This window comes from Echinops telfairi, unplaced genomic scaffold (assembly GCF_000313985.2).
Source record: "Echinops telfairi isolate 266 unplaced genomic scaffold, ASM31398v2 ScPeMD7_6;HRSCAF=24_0, whole genome shotgun sequence".
Lineage (NCBI taxonomy): Eukaryota > Metazoa > Chordata > Mammalia > Afrosoricida > Tenrecidae > Echinops > Echinops telfairi.
Window position 1 is genome coordinate 2565327 of NW_022103902.1, and position 21228 is coordinate 2586554.

Below are 21228 nucleotides of genomic sequence, written 5' to 3' on the forward strand. Positions count from 1 at the left end.
TGAGAAACAAGGCAAGAAATAGGAACAATCAGAGAGGGGGCAAAAACCTAATGCACTTGCTACAGCAGACTTCTAAGTCTGAGGCAGGGCTGAACCTGGAAAGGGAGCAATTTTAAACTGAAGGAGACATTAAACTTTTGTCATAAGACCACATTATGACGTTTTTAATTCCCTGAGTACTAAGATCACTTAATAACTCATGATAATGATTTGTAAAGGTAGAGGTCTCTATGTCAGTCTGGGTAGACTAGAGAAACAAATCCATGGACACACGTGTATAAGAAAGAGATTTATATACAAGAGCAATTGAACATTGAGAAAACATCCCAGCCCAGTCCAGATCAAGTCCATTAGTCCAATATTAGCCTGTATGTCCGATATCAATCTATAAAGTTCTCTTCAGACTCAGGAAACACATGCAATGAAGCCAACTGCAGGACAATCACAAACTGGTGGGTAGAAAGTCTTTGGATCCAGTGGCGTTGTAAGCATCTCAGTGCTGGCAGGGGTCTCTCTGTGGCTTCTAAAGTTTCCACAGTCTGGTTGCTTCCATGTGGCTTGTCTTCTGCAATGTCTCCCAGGAAGTAGGAGAGAGAGAGAGTTGTCTTCTGCCTCCAAGGAGGAAGTACAAGATTTCCCAGGAATCTCAGGAGAAGGCCATAACCACACAGAAGTCTCATTGGCTATCTCCAGATTGACAGCCTAGACTCCACCCCTACACTCTTAATCCTTAAAATGACACCAGATTAGGTGACTACCACAGGTTCTTATTCAGGGGTAGGGTAAAACAAATAAAAATAAAAAATAAAAGAAACAGTGCTGGAAAGAGTAATGATATTGTTTGCACTCCACTGAGTCCACCTCTTTCTAGGAAAACTGAAAGGTAGCAAGTATGGAGCCATACAGCGGGGCCTCAGAAGATAAGCTTGATGACTGGCTTCTGACAGGTCACAGCCATGAAAAATCTGTGCACACACAAGGTTACCATGAGTCAGAATTGACTAGATGGCAATTAATTCCATCAGCATATTTTCATGCTTGGTTAAAGAGATTAAAATATCCATATATATTATAATTAGAATATTAACTACAACTATATTCTTTGTAAAAAGATGGGTATTACATTTAGAACCTAAAAATATATAATAAAACATAATATTGGAACTGCTTTGAGTGAAGGACCCATCTATGAGCTCTCTCCCTCCCCACACACAAAAGATTTCAGGCTTCCATCCTTATTACCTGCTCTCCACACCCATCAGGGATTGGCTTCCTTAAAAACTTGAGAGATCTAGGTAGCCTGCAGTCTGGATATGACTGAGATGGAGACTGTATAGCAGGTAGTCTCTTGGTCAAAGCCTGGCATGGAGATTGTAACAAAGAAAAGATATTCTTGGGCTGCTAACCATGTGTCTGTCTCTTTAATTCTTAACTTTGTTAACAATCTCCTGACAAATCCAATATGACTCTTGAGAAAGGAGAAATTTGGAAAGGATCAGTAATTTATTCAAGATCACATAGCAACAGAATTGGGAGTTGAGACCAAGGGTGTCTAACTTTAGTAGTTTTGACATTTTACATTGTGAGATCATATGTCTCATGCAGGGAAAACTGAGCCCCATCAAACACAGTGCAGAAACCCATTGCCTTTATGTCAGGACGCAGAGCATACAAATACCAGAAAGACCACGGGGTCATACTTTCACATCCTCCTCTGCACATCCTCCTCAAATATCTCCGCATTACCTAATGCTTACTCAGCACTGAGGCTCACATTCTTAGCCATCTGAACGGGCACTGAGCATTCTCTGTGGAAGCCTAGAAAATGGAACAAGTTATGGGGTGGCAGTTTAAGATCTCCTGTACCATCACAAGACTCCTGTGATGCAGAGACCAGACAAATAACCTCCCCGCAGCCTTTTTAGGTGGATTCCACAATTTACTATAGGCCATGTGGAACTCAGGATTTGGAGGTTCATTAGGGAAGTAACTGGTTGGAATTCAGGATCAAGAATCAGGATCAGGATACTGTTTTGTTTGCTTGTTTGTTTGATCAGGTCAGCTTCCTTTTAGCCATCCCTGCAGGCATGGCTCTCTCTGGGCATGTGGCCCTGCCCTGGCTCCATTCCTGCACAGGCACATGTTATAAAACTCTTCCAAGTTTGTGCCTGGACACACCATGCTTCCAGCTGTAAGCCTTAATCCAAAGTTGCTCAGCTCTAGCTAAGTGGGATGACAAATTGATCTCCCCATCAGTACACCACACCCCCAGTTTTATCCAGCTCTTTTAACCCTGTCCTTCAAGGAAAGCCATTCCAGCAGCACTCCTCCTACCCAGACACTCAGCGTTTGCCCCCGGTGAGCTGGGGAACCAGATGTTTTGGTTTTTGCAATCTCCTGGTTCTGTTGCCTCTGCTGCTCTGCCATTGCTTGTCACCATTTCTAGCTGTCTCTGGGGTCACAGCTCTGCCTCTTAGATCAAGGAGGTTCAGTGTAGGAATCTTGAGTTCAAAGGTTGTGCTCAATTAGTGGCATTACCTTCCTGATACTAGTAAGATTTTCTCTTCCTATCACTTAGATGACTTTTTTCTTAAGCCTAGTCTGACAAAACTGACCAACACCTCCATTCACCTTATTTGTATGGTCCTATCTCAAGAAAATGTCAAGGACTATGGTGGTTACATAGTTTTATGTTAACTTGAAGATATATAAAAGTGTAGGGGTAGAGCTTAGCCTGTCAATCAGGTCACAGCCTGATGGTGACTCCTTGTGGGCCTCGCCTTCTCATAAGGAGGGTCCTGGGAACCTCCCCCTCTCTCTCTGCCTTCACCTTCCTGCTGTTGAGCCACTCTGAGGCCTGGCAGAACAACCACCATTGGGTCACATGACTTTGCACCCACTGGCCTGTGATCTTCCTGCATTCTGCATCATTGCATGTGGCTGCATGAGTCTGAAGAGGGACTTATGGACCAGGATTGGACTGATGGGCATGAGTTGGACTGGGATGGGACGTTTCCTCGATTGACAATTGCTTCTTGATATAAAGCTCTTTCTTACACATACATGCGTGTCACTGGATTTGTTTTTCTAGTCAACCCAGCCTAATGCACACATATTATTTCCATTATTAACAAGCTATGCAAGGCCCTGTTAAAATTGTTCTTGAACATGAGCAGCTAAAGTGAATAAAATAAATGCTGGAGTGAAAAAGCTGAGCAGACAATTTCATGCAGTAACTGCAAAAGACAAAGTAAACCATTAAAGTGAAAAGTACCAAGACCTGGAGTTAGAAACCACGGAGGAAGAACACACTGTCTATATCTTACGTTGAAAGAACGGAAGGAAAAAGTCAAGCTTTCAGTTAGGATATTGAAAATTCCAATGGACAAAATATGAAAAGATACAGGAAACATCCAAAGAAGATGGAAGGAGTACACAGAGTCACTGTCCTCAAAATAATTGGTTGATATTTAACTATTTCAAGAGCTAGAACTTTGAAGGCATTAGCGAAAAGAAGGGTCTGGGGATTGAAATAATGTTGATTAATATGTTTAAAAACTCAGAGATGCAGCGCAGGCAGCACTGTCTTGTCTATGCCAAGAAATTTGCAAAACCTAGCCAATCAACAGGAAGAGATACATATTATGCTATTTCAACTATGAGCGGAAATTATCAAATAATATCATTGTTATACAGTAAAAGTAAAATTTTGCTGAAGATACTTCAAAAATCAATCTCAAAAAGACAACTGCAAGAATTCAAGCTGAATTCATAAGAGGATTTGTAATAAGGCATACCATTGCTATCTTCAAAAGGATATTATGCAAAAAATATCAGAAAGATGCTCCCTGTGTTTTCTTGACTACAGAAAGGCATTTGGATCTGTGGATCATAACACACTAAGGAAAACCTTGAGAAGAAAAAAAAATTCCAGAAGACTTAATTATGCTGTTGTGGGTCCCTGTACATCTAGCAAGAAGAAATCCTTGAATAGAACAAGAGGATATCATAGGGGTTAAAATCAGGAAAGGTGTGTAAGGGTTGTATTGATTCAAAATGCTTATTCAATCTGTGTGCTGAGCAATAATGTGAGAAACTGGACTATAAGAAGGAGAATTCAACATCTGGATTACAGGAAGACGCACTAACAAGCTGTAATGGGCAGATGATACTTTTGCTGAAAGTAAAAAAAAAACTTGAAGTACTTATTGATGAAGATCAAAACTACAGCCATCAGTATGAATTGTAAACTTATTGTAAAGAAAACCAATCCCCAGAGTTGAGCCAACAGAAAATATCAGAATGGAAGCAGGATTGAAAATTCTAAGGATTTTATTTTAATTGGATCCACAATCAATGCTCAGGGAGTAGCAGTCAAGAAATTAAATGCACTGGGAAGAACTGTTGGTCAGCATTAATTTAAAGAGCTAAAAACAGGAGCTCTGGTGACATAGTGGGTACACAATGGGCTGCTAACTGCTAGGTCAGCAGTTCAAAATCACCAGCCAGTCTGAGGGAGAGAAATGAAGGGGGCTTTGTACTCCAGCAAAGAGTTATAGTTCAGAAACTCACAGAGGCATATCTGTGGTGGAACAATGAACTCAAGCATAGTGATAATTATGATGATGGTACTGGACAGGGCAATGTTTCATTGTATTGCACATGGAATTACTATGAATTGGAGGGAATTTGACAACACTTAACAACAGGACAACATCCAGTTTTCTTGGTGAGACAAAACCACCTCATATTTGCATAGTTCTACTCAATTTGTGGGAGGTACAAAGGCTATGGGATCACAGAGATTGTGCTCAATGTCTAGTTATATATCTAGGAGTCATTCCATTATATAAAGATATATGGTATATACTCAAGTATAAGCTGACCCGAATATAAGTCAAAGCACCTAATTTTACCACAAAAAATCAGGAAAACTTATTGACTCAAGTATAAGCCTAGGGTGGGAAATACAGCAGCTACTGGTAAATTTCAAAACAAAAATAGATACCAATAAAATCACATTAATTGTGGCATTAGTGGGTTAAATGTTTTTGAATAATTATTTCAAAGAAAAACAGTAAGCTAGCTCTGTAAGTGGAAAATAGGATCAACAAAAACAATATGGTATCAACAATAGCTTTAAAAGTGCAAAAACCTCAGCTCAATCAGTCACCAAGCTAAAACACAAGTTAAAATCCTTCAAAACTGGATTCCTCCTCATCACCTGTCTGTCCAAACAGAGCTTCAGCTGCAGCTGGTGTGAGGTTATCAGTATAGACACTGTCCTCATCACTGAGTCCGCAGTCGTCACCATCACTGCTGTCATTCTCAGACAGAGTGCCCTCTTCACTGCCATCCACAGCATCACTAATGCACTTGAAGGCGCATTGCACCATGTTCTCTGGAATCTCTTCCCATGCGTCACGAACCCACTTTGCTACCAATTCTATGTTGGGTTCCATCAGATTTCCAACTTTTGTCAGTCGGGCTTGACCAGTGAACATCCATTCATGCCACATCTTTCACACACGGTCTATTTAAACACACATCTAGGGGCTGCAATGTGTGCACTGAACATATCCCAAACTAGCAATGATGTTTTTTTCTTTAAGGCTGCTCCAGCCATTTTTTTGTTCCGTCTTTATCCAGTCTTTAATAGATGCACACACTGTCATTTGTGGTGGGAATTTGACCTTTTTAGGCAAGGTCTTTCTTCTAAAAAGAATGACAGGTTGAAGCTTAGTTCCATTAGCCAAACATGACAGAATGGCTGTGAAGTGGTTCTTTTCATTTCCTGTGGTTCTGAGTAAAATAGTAGTTTTGTCTCCCAAATTTGCCACAGTTCTGTTGCTTAGAAGACCAAAGGTCATGGGTGTTTCATCCATATTCCCAATATCTCCCAGGTCATGGTTATGGATCCTTCTTTGATTTATGATGAATGAATGGAATGACATCACTTTTCATCAAGGTCTTTTGACAACTTCTGTGAAATCTTTGTTCTTTGCCGCAGACATAGTGCAAACCTATTGATAAAGTGGGTACACCATCCTGCTGACGCAACACAGTCTTCAATGCCAGGCGCTTTTAATTTTTCATCCTCAGCCATTTGAAGGGCACATGAGCGAATTCCCATGCCTGTTACACAGTAACCATTTTGACGACACTCCGTAACCATTTGTGCAATTCAGTCTCCAAAGCCCATATGAAGTAATTAAACCACTTTGAGCATTTTTGCCTTTGGAATGTTTTCCAAGTCAGCTTTCATTTTCCGCTACTCCCTCACTTGGTTTTGGTCAACACAAATTTCCCTACTTGGAATATTGCTTTCTTCTGCTCTTGACACAACCTTAAGTTTGAAATCAGCTTTGTATGACCTGTGTTTTTGTTTTGGTCCAGGATTAGAAGTATTGGGATCCATTTCTAACAGGATGAAAGAAACAAAAAGACTTTGAAAAAGAATGACATACCATAGCAATTGAATTTTCAAAATGTATTGTAAGCCCCACTTCAAAAATAAGCCCTAGTTATAGTTCTTAAAAGAGGTCAATTTATAATAAAAATGGTGGTGTCCAGGCAAGTACGAGTATACATATAAACAAGTAAAATCATCTGGCAGCAGAATGCAGCAAGACAGATAGATTTCACCACGGAAAACAGACACTCCCCAAAAGAATTGCACTCAAAAGACACCAGGAGACCCAAAACATGCAGGATCCCCAAGCAAGCTGACAGTAATTCAGGGTTTGGAGAGTTTGGTATAATGATGTTCCAGAATGTGATGACATAACCGTGTCTGCACAGAGCAGCCTGTGCTAGGGCTCATACTACATACACGGCTTACTGCATGTGCTGAAAGAAGCACGAAGCAGGGAAAACATCTAGAGCACGGTTAGGGAGATGCAGTGCCATCTGAGAAGATGACATTCAAATCAGAATAAAACAGGAGCAAATATTAAAAGTAGCAATGTGGGCAAATGTGTGTTCCAAGCAGAATGGCAAGCAGGTGCAAAACCTTGGGCAGAAATAAGCCTTATTTCCTACAAGAGCAGCAACGAAGCTGTCGGGCAAATAAGAGCATGACCTAGTGTAAGAGTGATACGGGATGGAGTTCAATAGTCAAGGTGTGAGGCTCATGCAATACTATTCTACCAGGTCTTGGCTTACACTGGAAGCTCTGGCGGCATTGTCCTCCAAGTGTGGGGCCGCTAACCCCAAGTCCAGCAGTTCAGCTTTCCATGCGTGAGAGATAACATGTGCAAAGGGTGAAGTCTGTGAGACCCTGTGTTAGTCTGGGTACTTTGGAGAAACAAATCCACAGCAACTCATGGATAAGAGAGTTTTATGTAAAGAAAGTGTGCATCACAAAAACATCCCAACCCAATGCTGCCCAAGCCCACAAGTCCAACATTAACCCATTAACCCAACACCAGTCCACAAAGTCCTCCACCTCACAAAACAGAGGAAAGCTGAGTCAGTGAACGAATAAGCATCTCAGCATTAGCAGGGGTCTCCACACGGCTGCTCCAGCACTCAAGGCTGCATCGGGATAGGTCCATGTGGCTTCTCCTTGGGGATGTCTTGTAGGAAGTCAATCTTGCAAGCTGAAGCAGGGAACTGCTAAGGCAGCTGCACCCTGGTGCGACCATCACAAAACAAGAGACCCGAGAACTAGAAAGGCGAGGTGCACCACCCATTTATCCCTCCGCCTTTCAATTAGCCCCACATGTGATTATCGGCCAGGCTGGCACAATTAACTAACTCAGACCCTATAAAGGGACACTATGAGTTGGAATAGATTCCATGGTGGTGGGCATAGCCTCCTGTGGAATACTATTTACATATACAAGACAGGAGAATGCAATCTCTACACTTCTTCGTTTAAGATTACAATCTCTTTTAACTTGTCTTTCTTATGTCCTTCTAGAACTCTGGTGATATTGATGAATACAGAATATGATCAGGATATGTGAAGTTCATAAGGGTAACACTGCCCTTTGCCCCAATAGAGACAGAAAATAACTGGCTACGCACAAAAGAAAAATAATTTGGAAAGGAAAATGTAATAGAAAAATAATGTGGTTGCTGCTCTATCAATATTTGCTTATTTGGTATGGTTTATAAATTTTCATTTATTTTGTCATATTTCCCTTGTATTTTTTCCTAAATCCATGTGGAATTTCCCCCGATATCTCTAGTGATCTTTTTTCCTTTCACTGAAAGTACCTAAGAATTATTCTCCTGAATTATTTTGTCCAGTGGTTCTAGTGCCTTATCTTTCTCAGGAAGGTTTTTGGTTCCCTGCGGTTTCCACTTGCTTGTGCATTCCATCTTATTTATTCATATAAACTATTATTCTCTGCTCTAAGACATCACGGTGTGTGTGTGTGTGTGTGTGTGTGTGTATTTGTTGATAAGATACTGGGGTGAATGATGGGCCTTACTCACTCGGTGTTGCTCTAACAGCTGTGAGGGGGGATGGATCATGTTGAAACAGTTGTCTTTGTCATGTGAAGCAAGAAAGGAATGACTTTTTACAAAGACAAATCTAAAGCAGCAAATATATATATATATACATTAGCCAACAAACACAGAAACAAAAACAAACAGAAGGGATACAAGCCAGAGCCATCAGCTGCTTTCTCCTTGTCACTCACCATTATCAAGGTCTAGCTCTGATGAACACTGTAGGAGTCTAGCCATGGATGTGTTAGGGTGAAGGGACATTTCTAGACACCAAAAGGTTATCGGAAAATTGAGGTAAGTCTGCCCCTTTTGCATCCTAAGCTTATCTAGTGTTGCTCAGTCAACATAAGCAAACAAAACTAAATAAAACTTTAAAAAATCCAAAGACAGCGTAGCAGCCCTGGGTACCGATAGCCTTCATGGGCACTCAGTGGAGTTTTCAGCAGTCTTTGCCAGCTAATCATGAGAATACGTAGACTGCACTTCTCTAGGGCTGGCTTCCAATTAAAGACACAACAGCTAGCTCTGGCAGCACCAGCCCTCCCTCAGGTAGCCTCCACCATCTCCACTCACGCTGAGGAAGGTTTTGGAATTGCCGCCATAGATCAGTTCACAGACCCACACTGCTGACCGCTTCCTTGTACCAATGCAGCAAACCTACCCAATCTGCCCCTCCTGCCTTCTACACTAGTCGCACCCTTGCCCACCAAGAGTGTCTGGGTAATGTGGTGGTGGAAAGGTAGGGGAGTGACCCCCTCTTTCTTACTACTGTGCACCGGGGACCAGCCAGCATTGTGGACACAGCTCTTTGGTTCACAGCCAATCTGCAGGGAATTTGCGGGTTTATTTGATCTCTCTGTATGGAGATTCCAACCTTTCTTTTTCTTTTTTGGTGTTCAGCTCACTTCACTTTTTTCCCTTCAGAGATTCAGTTCTTTAAATCCTCCCTTCTCTGTGTCTTTTTTCTAGGCCCCCGTCTTGCAGGAAGTCCTCAGAAACAGTTTTTTAAAGTATTATTACTTCCTCTCATTGGATTAGGCAATTGAGCCATATACATTCCAATTATAATCAAGCTCATGAGTATTTTAACTCATGAGTATCAGAGAATATCAGTCTTCTCTTGAACTTGAACCTCCAATATTCTGGGGTTAGTAGGTGAGTACATCAAATATCTATACCACGTAGACCCAGGGACCCAGTTGAGACACAGAATAGCTCAATAATTTGCAAAAAAAGTGACTGATTTTAAAGAGTCCAGCAGTGAAAGCTGGACTATGAGTAAGAAAGACTGCAGAAGAAACGGTGCATTTAAATTATGGTATTGGTAAAGAATATTGGCAGTACGTGGATTGCCAGAAGAATAAACCAATATTTCTCAGAAGAAATACAGCCAGAATATTCTTTAGCAGCAAGGATAGCAATACTTAATCTCACACTTTTGGACATGTTATCCAGAACAAAAACAGTCCCTGGAAAATGACATTGTGCTTAGTGAAGTAGAGGCTCAGCAGAGAAGATAAAGACCCTTGACAAGATGAATTGAGATTGGGACTGCAACTATGGGCCTTAGCACAGCAACGTGTGGATGGAGTGAGACAATGCAGAGTTTCCTAATGTGTATAGTATCTTTATAAGCTCGAATCAACTCAAGATTCCTAACAACATAGGCACCTGGAACAGACTGTGTTTCTTAAATAGAATATTAAACTCTATTGTTGTTACAGTAATTACATGTTTGTGTGTAAACATGGACGAATCTAAGCATTCAGAATGGTATATTGGGCACATTCAATAATGTTGACTATTATTCTCTGCAAAGGAAGATATAAATGGTGATCATTGAAAAATTACTTAATTTTGTAAGCATTAATTTCACATATCTGTCAAGTTCCTGTCAGGAAATAGTGTACACAATCAGAAGAATTCAAGAGAATTTAAAGGAGATATTATTCCCAAAGTTTTGGGGGAAACTAAGACATTAAAAAAAGAAGAAGAAAGAAAGAAATGAGGGTTCATTTCTGAGCTAACTTGGCCATTGTCACTACTAAGTCAGAAAAGAGGAGGCAATAGTTCCTTAGAACCCAAAACATCTAAAAGTGTGTGTGGATGTGGCTGTGAGACAAAACTGTAACAACACAAACTCTGCTACCTGGCTCTCTGACCTGATGGTGGGAAAAAACTCCAACTGGAGATCATGAGACAAAGGGACCTGGGTAAAACATCTGTAGAGGTCAGTTCCCTGGAGCTATGGAAGGGTCAAAAATGGCAGAAAGCGATAGAAAAGGGGCCTGAGAATATATACGGCACTCTATAAAGCAAATTTATTAACCAGTATTTTTGTACACGAAATTGCATGTTTAAGTCTTCGGAGGTTTTCAATTAAAAAAGACAGATATGTGTGCCCTGAAATCATGTTTATGGATAGGAAAGCTGAATATTGTGAAAATGTCACTACTACCCCAAACAATCTGTGAATAAAACACAATTCAGATCCAGCACCCAACGAACTTCTTTAAAGAAATGGGAAATACCACCACCACCAACAAAAACCCAGAAAACAAGTTAGTAGTTACTAATTGCTAACAAAGTAGTAGACCATCTCATTTCTCAATCTCAGAGTATATTACACAGCCACGGTAGGCAAGATATCCTGGTACAAGTACAAACATAGATACCTAGACCAATGGAACCGAACAGAGAACCCAGAACGAAATGATCCACCTATTGGCAACTGACCCTTAAAAGGCCAAAAAACATTACATTCGATTGATAGTGTCTCTTCAATAAATTGGATGTCTCTCTGTAGAAGTATGAAACAGGGCCTCACCCCATGTACAAAAACAAACTCCAGATGAATCAAAGGCGTGTATGTAAAAGGCAGAGCTACACAGATCATACATGAGAAAATAGGGACTTAAGGATTTGATTTCAGGGAATAGGCACCTTGTCAAGTATGATGAAGGAAGCGCACTGGAGATGACACAATAGTTGATTGGCCTCTACTAAACCAAGACATTTGTGTACATCAAAATACTTCTTCAAAAGAGCAAAAAGGAGAGCCCACAGAGTAGGAAAAGATCTTTGCCAACACAATGGACAAAGGGATCATCTCTAAAGTCTACAGAAATAGTGACTCTTCAATAAGAAGAAGACAAATAACCCAATGAAATGAGCAAAGGACATGAACAGATGGTTCACCAAAGAAAACAGCCAAATGGCCATCAAGCATATGAAGAAATGCTCACGACCACCAGCCATCTGGAAGATATAAATCAAGGCAATAGAAACAAAAACAACCCAAAACCCAGAAAACAACCACTGCTGGAGAGGCTTCAGAGAGACCGTAACAGTCAAACACTGCCGGTAGAACAAGGAATGTGTGCAACCACTGTGGAGCGTTATATGATTGTACTTCAAATAACCAGGAATTGAAATGTCATGTTGTTGGTTGCTGTCTAGTCAATCCCAACTCATATTGAACCTGCACACAACAGGATGAAATCCTGCCCAGTCCTGTGCCATCCTCACGATTGATCTTGTGCTTGAACCTGTGGATGTAGCCTCAGTGTCAATCCACCTCTTCCACTGCCCGAATAGTGCAGTAAGCATGACGCACCACTCTAGGGACTGGTCTCTCCTGACAACATGTCCAAACACATGAGATGGAGTCTAGTCATCCTTGTCTCTAGGGTTGATTCCGACTATACTTCTTCCAAGATAGATTGGTTTTATCTTTGGCAGTCCATGGTACTTTCAATATTCTTCACAAACACCGTTATTAAAAGATATCAATTCTTCAGTCTTTCTTATTCAGTATCCAACTTCCAAATGCATATGAGGTCACTGAAAATAGCGTGTCTTGGATCAGGTGCATCTTCATCCCCAAAGAAGCACCCTTGCTTTTCAACACTGTAGAGAGGTTCTGTGGAGCAGAGGCGGCATGTACATCATGTGATTTCTTGACTGCTGCTTCCATGAGCATTGACTAATGGATCCAAGTAAAATGAAGTCCTTGATGATTTCAGTCCTTTCTCTGAGCATTGCTTGTGGATACAAGCAAGACAAAATCCTTGATACCTTCAATCTTGTCTTTTCTCCATTGATCATGATATTTGCAACTGGTCCAGTTCAGAGGATGTTGTTGTTTTACATTGGAATGTAATGCATACTGAAGGCTGCAATCCGTGGTCTTCATCAGCAAGTGCTTCAAGACCTCCTTACTTTTAGCAAGCAAGTGTGTTATCTGTGTATAGCAGGTTCTTAATAAGCTTTCCTCTAAACCTGATGCTGCATTCTTCTTTATATAATCCCACTTCTCTAGTAATTTGCTCAACATACAGATTGCATACATATGGTGAAAGGCTACAACCCTGACCCAAACCCTTTCTGATTTTAAACCAGGCAGTACTGTTTGGCTCTGTTTGCACAATTGCCTGTTGATCCATGTATAGATCTGGCAAAATCACAATGACATGTCCTGGGATTCCCGTTTTTTGTAAAGGTATCCATAGTTTGTTATCATCTATAAAGTCAAATGCCTTTGCATAGTCATAAACACAAACATGTTGCTTGTATTCACTGCTTTTTAACCAAGACCCATCTGTTCCATGTCCTCTTCTGAATCTGGCCTGATCCTCTGGCAGCTGTGTCAATGTACTGCTGCAGCTGTTGTCGGATAATTTTATTTGCATGTGATATTATTGATAGCCTTCTATAATTTAAACATTCTGTTAGTTCACCTTTTCTTTAGAATGAGGACAAATATGGGTTTCTCCCAGTCAGTTGGATAAGTAGCTGTCTCCCAAATTTCCTGGCACAGATGAGTGAATGATTCCAGTGCTTCCTCAGATTGTTGAAACCTTTCAATTGGTATTTTATCAATTCCTGAAACTTTGTTTTTGACTAATATTTTCCATGCAGCTTGAACTTCTTCCATTAATACCATTGACACTTGTTCATATGCTACCTCTTGAAATAGTTGATTGTTGACTAAATCTTTTTGGTACACTAACTCTGTGTATTCTTTACATCTTCTTTTGATGTTTCAGGCATCACACAATACTTTTCCCATAGGATATTTCTATCTTGAAATTTGAGACTTGAGTATTTTCTGGAGTTCTTTCAGTGTACGTTGAGCTGGCCTTATCCTTCCTTTCTGTTTTTTTCTAGCTCTAGGTCTTGGCCCAATTCACGATAATATTTTACTTTGTCTTCTTGAGTGGCCCTTTGACATCATCATTTCTTCCATGTGCCTTAGCTATTCTATGACTAAGAGCAAGCTTCAGAGTCTCTTCTGACATACGTATCTCCTGAAAAAGAAGAGTCAACCAGAACAGATATATGAATACCCATCGTCATTGCAGCACTGTTCACCAATAGCTGGAAGGTGGAAATCAATTAAATGATCATTAGTAGAAGAATGTATAAAGAGACATTGCTATATTCACACAAAGGAATACTACACATTTCTAAAACCAATGATGAAACTATGAAGCACCTCATGGCAGGGATGGAACTAGAGAACCTTATGTTGAGAGAAGTTAGCCAATCACTTGGTTGAAGTGGAGGATGGTAGTCTATAGGAGGGAGAAAATAAATTAGGGAGCAGGAGAGGTGCAAACTATTGGGGGGGGGGTTGGTGGTTCAGTTGTGGAATGCAAAGTTGATCATCTGAAATATAAATTCCTACATAATTTACAATAAAGAAACATGTAATTATTAGAGGAAGAGTGAAGACACTATTCCAATGTAGATTTGGAAGATTAAAATGCAGAGACGGGTTAACGTGTTAATGGGTTAAAATTTGGGTAAATAAACTAAAGCGCTCGAGAGGAACTTTCTCATCTATTGAAATGAGAGCACACATGGAGCCTTCCTCTTTGGAAAATGTCGAGGCAGATGAGCCAATTCATGGGAAAGCATGGAGAACAGTGCTTCATATTCTGTACAAAAACCAGTGGCCTTGGAGCCCATCGTGACTCCTGGAGGCAGTGCGTGCCAGGGCTGGACAACGCTGCTTTCCAGGTTCCAACTCTGCGGAGCGCTCAGACTCCCATGGGCTTTTTTTCGCTCCAGAAGTAGCTCAGTAGACCTTTCTTTCAAGGTGTCTGTGGCTGGGCGCCAATGTCCAGCGATAGGGTTAGCATTTGAGCAGGCTAACTAACCCTTTACACTACTTAGGGAGTCCTGGCATACTGTGAGTTCTTAATAGTGTTCTCAATAATAACTAGTTGCCAAGTGTGGTATAAAGGGTATGAACAAAGCCCTAGAACGTTGCCAGATGAGAGAAAACAAGCCTTAGAAAGTACTGAATTACCCATCACTAAGGCCTGAGATTTCCTAACAGTTCCTCAAGGTCACCTACAGTGATTGGTAGTGTCAGAAATACTATCAATTTCCTATGTGCCTTTCACCAGCTAATAAAGCTTCCTCCCTTATTATAGTTTCTACAGTCTATTAAAACAAACACTTTGGATGCTCATAAGTGAAATATTGCATGATCTAGTTAAATGTTCTGAAGAGTATATATTAAGGCTGATGGTATTGATAATCAAAATACTTACTGGCACTTGACCCGAATGCCATAAATCAGCCTGACTCCCTTGCTTCCAGGATCTAAATTTTGAGTTCTTGATCAATATATCACACATATCTGTCTGTAGTGTATGCTTTCCTCTTTGGAAGGGTATTTGTTAATCTGTCGATATTAACGTAATTGCCATTATTTCTTTAGATGAAGTATATATATGTCTAGCTGTAGCTAGCTTAGCCAAGTTTCTACATTTTAGATGAATGAGAAGCACAATGCAGGCTTTTATTTTTTTCTCTGCCTAATATTCAAACATTTAATGCTAAGATATTTCAGTTGTTGCTTGATTTTTTTTTTAACCAAGGTGGCACAGGTAGTTTTCATTTTTAAGTTTGATCTATTCTTTGACAACAAATTAAATCTAATTAATAAAATAACTTAAAGCATCTTATTACAAGGAAAAATTAGCCACTAATTCAAATGACAGAATAAACCACCACCTCTACCCCTTTCCACAGGTAAGATTTGGGGAAACTGGGTTTTTTTGGGGTGTTTTTTCTGTCACACAGCTGCAGTAAGAAAGCAAAGATAGCGTCCCTTTCCCACAGAATGACTTATTTTACTAATGTGACGTTTTATTAAAAAAATTAAAGGCCAGCAGGAAGCTTGGAAAATGCTGCAGGAAATGCTACCTCTGAAAAATTAGAATATGTGGAAGTTCAACTTGGTAACTTTGTTTGGCTGGCTTTTAAAATTGTCTTCTGTTGCTAAGGGAACTTAATGGTAGGTATAAAAATGGGGCTTAAAGCAAATTCTTAGAACAAGCTTTAGCACAACAGCAGCCGCGGTGCTTGTAAGTGGCAACCCCGTCCATATGGAAGAGAAGAAAGCTAGGAGTGAAAATTGCATCATTCCTTCCACATCAGACAAGTTAATTAGTTGGTCCGTAATCACAGACTCGGCTCCAAATGAAAAGAACAGCTTTTCTCCTTTTGAACGGAAAGGCACAGAAGGTACAATACCTGCGCAATTCATTAACAGTAAGAAGGTTCTGAAGGAAGAAATCCTGAATTTGGATTCAGAATTTTGAACTTCAACTTGTAATAGCCCGGATTATGGTGAAACTTTAGCAGTTTCCCCAAACAACTTTAAAATGTCAGAATTTCCTTTTGGGCCTATCAGAAGCAAGCTAAAATTTTGATTATTTTTGTGAGTGTTGTTTAAAGCTATCTGGGCGTTTTCCTATACTGAATAGGCTATGCTATTTGGGTGTTGTAAGGTGCCATCAAATCAGCTCCCATTCTTAGGGACCCTGGGTACACAAGGCAGAACATTATGGAGTCCTGAACCAACAGCATAATTTTTATGCTGGAACCCATCAAAGCAACCTCGGGGTCCGTTCACCTCAAGGAGGGTCTTCCTCTTTCTTAATGACCCTCGACTTCCCAAGCATGATGTCTTTCCATACTAACATATCCAAGTCTGCAAGATGAAGTCTCCCCTGCTAGTTTCCAAGGAACCTCTGGGTGTGCTGCCTTTAAGACGTGTTTGTTTGTTTGTTTTTCTGGCAGTTCCTGTTGACTTCAATATTTTCATGAACATCATTATCCACAGGTATTCATTCTTCTTTGGTCTTCGGTATTCATTGTCCAACTTGGCCATGCATATGAGACACTTGAAAAGACCTTGGCTTGGACCAGGATCGTCCTCAAAGTAACCCTCTTGTTTTTCAGCACTTCAAAGAGGTCTTGTGCAGCAGATTGACCCAATGCAATCAACATTTACGCTCTCAACTGCTGCTTCTGTGAGCATTGATTATGGATCCAAGAAAAATGAAATTCATAGCTACTTTAAACTTTTCCCTGTTTATCATGATGCTTTTTATTAGTCTGATGTGTAGATGAGCTATGAAGCCCTATAGTTAAAGAACCAGTTAAAAATGGCAGGTGCTATGTTTACCCTTCAGTAACTAGGAAAAATGGGCAGCCTAGAACTAAGTTTCTACACTTTATTGTGTCACCCACTTACCTAGAATGAGCAAAGGGCCCTATTTATGCATTTGGGGGTTTTGGTTTATTTACACATGATGGAGTCCAGATTGCACAGCAATTAAGCGTTTGGTTACTTACAGAAAGATTAGCAGTTCCAAGCCCCCAACAACTTCTTGGAAGAAAGAAGCGGCTGTCTCCTCCTGTACAGATTTACAATATCTGAACATTTATGCCATAGTTCTGCCCTATCCTGCCTGTACATTGTTATCAATCTGAATCGACTGACTCTAAATTAGTGGGTTTGATTTGGTTTCTAAACTAAGGCCTTACTCCTCTTGAGAAACTATGGGGCTCAAAAGAGGGACTTTCAGTTAGCAGTCGAGTGCTGAACGATCCATTACCAGGGTTCCTCTCACAATTACAGGCTAGAATGGAACCAGGCCACAGAATATGCACAGAGGGAAAACTTTGGGAACAACAAACCCTGGAAAGTAAAGAAGAAGGTGCAGGAGCCACCTGGCCATTGCAGGAAATGTGTGAAGTAATGTTGGGCAAGCACCTCAGTGGCTGTTATGCTTATCTAAAACAATTTTCAAAGCAAGAACCAAAGAAATCATCCAAATTTTAAATGGTACCAATATCAAAGAGAGGATACTGAACTGATATGAATTAATGCAAAATGCAAACATTACTGGATTTAATAAACGAATAAATTAGAACCACAGGAAATACGTAGTGTCGATGATAAGCTATGGGCAAAAAAACCCACGAATAATTACAGATACAGTGAAATCTGTGAGAGCCGAAGCTTGGTGGCACTGCCTGTGGTTGGGGTTATGCAGATTATGCAAATTTTATGTTTGGCCAGTTCTATACCGTATTATACTTCCTTTTGTTGTTAGTGGAAAGTAGTTCAGTTTTTCTTTTCTGAAAGGTCTTACCAAGTGTGAATTTTGCAGGCTTTATTGGAGTAAAAGCTTTAATGCACTGTAGCAGGAACTATGCTGATATCTGGGGCCGTATTCTTAGTCAAAGTATAAATATCGACACTATTTCCCATTCATTTCATTCCTGGTCTTCATCTCAGAGAAATTATTGCAGATATTTATATGGGTCTATATGTTAGCAAGTTTACTGAACTTGTAGTTGAGCATTACTAGAGGTGCCCAATACGTGGTGAGTGGATGGGTTAACTTGAACCAAGTGACAGCAAAAGTTAGTGGAGTAGCTGGACTGACAGACCTCAGCCAAGCACAGGATGTGGACAGTGACAATGGGCTTGAATTGTGGCATGTGTAAATGCATGGCGGAAGTGCCTTGTGAGTTCTTCAGTGGGTGAAGGTTGAATGTCTAAACGCGCTGGACACAGAGAAAGAGAGTCACCATAGGCCAGTAAGGGGAGGGTGACAAGACTTGGCGGCTGGACATTCCTCAAGTTGGAGCTGTGTGTCGAATTAGAAGATGTGTTTTCAAGGCCTGGGGATGAGCCATGCTTGCCAGTCTTGACCAGCAACTACGGCTTACAACAAAACAAACGCAGAGAAAAGGAGAGGCAAGGGCTGGAGTTTATCAGTAGATGTGTTGAAGTCACCCGTTCAAATTCTTAATTGTGTATTGGGTTTCAGATTCAGATGGATCCAGAGTGAAATCCAATGCTATTAGTTCAAAGTCCTCCACCATTGTCTGTCCATTGACAGATCATCCTACACATAATAATATCGAAAGTCCCAAGTCTGCCAATACTGTGTGATAAATACCTTTTTAAAGATTGGTACCAAAAATTAACCAAATTTAAATACATAACATAGAAACTAAAAGCCTACCTCTGTGGCCAGATTGCATGTGTAGAGATCAGAACTTTCCTGCGTTCTTGTGATGAAATAATGCATGCAAAGGCTTAGTACTCAGTGAGTCCTAACACATGGTTTCTCTACCTTCTTCTATATAATGATGAATCTGATTTAAGGTAAATCCACATTTATGGGACCACTTCCAAACTGGACAAAGTAAAATGTTGGATCCACCATTTGTCATGCCCGTGGTGGCTTCTGTGTTGGCTGTGTAATTGGTCTCTCAAAGGCGAGCAGGGTCCCCCAAAGTGGACAGATTTCAGCAGAGCTTCCAGAGTAAGAACAGGCTATGATGAAGAAATAGACCATCCACTCCAGAGGAATTAGCCACTGAAAGCTGTGTGGATAGAATAGAAACACTGTCAGTTACTGAAAACCTAATGAATGAAAGCTGAACATTTTCAGAGAGAGTACCCAAGATGGGGCCCCCCAATCAGAAGGCACTTACGATATGACGGATGAAGAGCTGCTTTCTCAAACAGAGTGGACCATAATGGCATGGACAGAGTAAAGCCTGTGGGAATAAAGGCTCCCAGACCTTCATTTGGTGGCGGGGCATGACTCACAATGAGAAGAAACCGCTGCAACCATCAATTAATAATTGGAACTTGGAATGTAGGAAGTATGCACCTAGGAAAATTACAAGTCATCCAAATATGAAAGGGAATAAAGATAAATGTTCTAGGAATTTGTGTGCTGAAATTGACCAATGTGAGCAATTTAAAATCAGAAAACCACAAGGTTTACTACGCTGGGAGTGAAATATCAATTAGAATGATGTTGGTTTCATCATCAATTAGGACTTTTCAAGATCTATCTTGAATGAAGGACTATGCTGTCTGTAATAGGATAATATGTATCCACATACAAGGAAATCCAATCAATATGACTATGATTCAAATTTATGCACCAACCACTAAGATTAGTGAAAAAAATTGATGAATTCTACTAAAGTTTTCAGTCTGAAACTGAACAGGCATGCAATCAAGGTGTTTTGGTAATTATGCATAATTAGAATGTAAAAGAAGGAAACAAAGAGAAAGGTGCAGCTGTTGGAAAACATGGTCTTGGTGTTAGAAATAAAGCTGGTAATACCACGGTGAATTTGGCAATACCAATGACTTCATCCTAGAAAATATGTTTTTTCAACAACACAAACAGTAGGATGATATCAAGAATATCATACGTTACAAAATCAAAAGGTCATTAAAAAGACAGGAAGAAAAAAGAAAAATCCAACGTGTACATCAAAAGAGATTCTGAAACTTGCTTTTAATCCAGGAGCAGATAAAGTCAGTAAAAGGATTGATGAAGTCAAAGAACTGAAGAGAAAATTTCAAAGGGTTGATCAAGAAGACAAAGTAAATATTATAATGAAATGTGCAAAGAACTGGAGTTAGAAAACCCAAAAGGAAAAATATGGACAGCTTATATTAAACTGAAAGAACTCAAGAAAATATTTGAGTCTGGAGTTGCAACATTGAAAGATTCTATGGGGAAAATCATCACAATTGTACCAATAGGGGACACCAGGACAATGGAGAAAGATTCCATCGTGCTTGGGTCCACAATCATTGCTATTGGAAGAAGCAGTCAAGAGATCAAACAACACATTGGGGTGTGTGTGTGTGTAAATCTCCCGCAGAAGGCCTCTTGTAAGTGTTGAAAAGCAAGGATGTTACATTGAGGGTTAAGGTGCACCTGACCCAAGCCACGGTATTTTCAATTGTCTCATATTGGGCATTTAATAAGAAAGACTGAAGAAAAATAGATTCATTTGAACCATGGTGTAAGTTAATAATATTAAAACTGCCACAGACTACAAAAAAAGCCCAAACAGATCTGTGTTGGAAAAAGTACAGTCAAAATGCTCCTTAGAGGTAACAAGGGCTAGACGTCATCATAAGTCATTTGGACACGCTATCAGGAAAACCAGTCCCTGGAGAAGCTCATCATACTTGCTAAAGTGCAGGACGGCAACAAAAACAGTTTAGGGACACATTGGTTACAACAACAGGCTCAGCACAATCGTGACAATGGCGTAGGCTTGGGTGGTGCTTCCTTCTGTTGTACACAGGGCTGCTTTGACTTTTTTTTTGACTAATTTGAGGTCACCTAAGGAAAACAACAAAACATTGAACTTAGCTGATTCTTATAAGCTCAGTTGAGATTCAATCTTTGAAATAACAGTCTCATTAGGGCAATTCGATTAGCTAAGCTGATTTTTGGACTGAAGAAATGGATTGACGCAGTGGCCACAATAATGGACTAATACGTAACAATTTTGAAGGTAACGTAGAACCAGGCTGAGATAGTTAGTTTATTGTGCCAGCCTGACCGATAAACACGAGTGGGATTAATTGAAACGCGGAGAGATAAATGGCTCGCTGAGCCT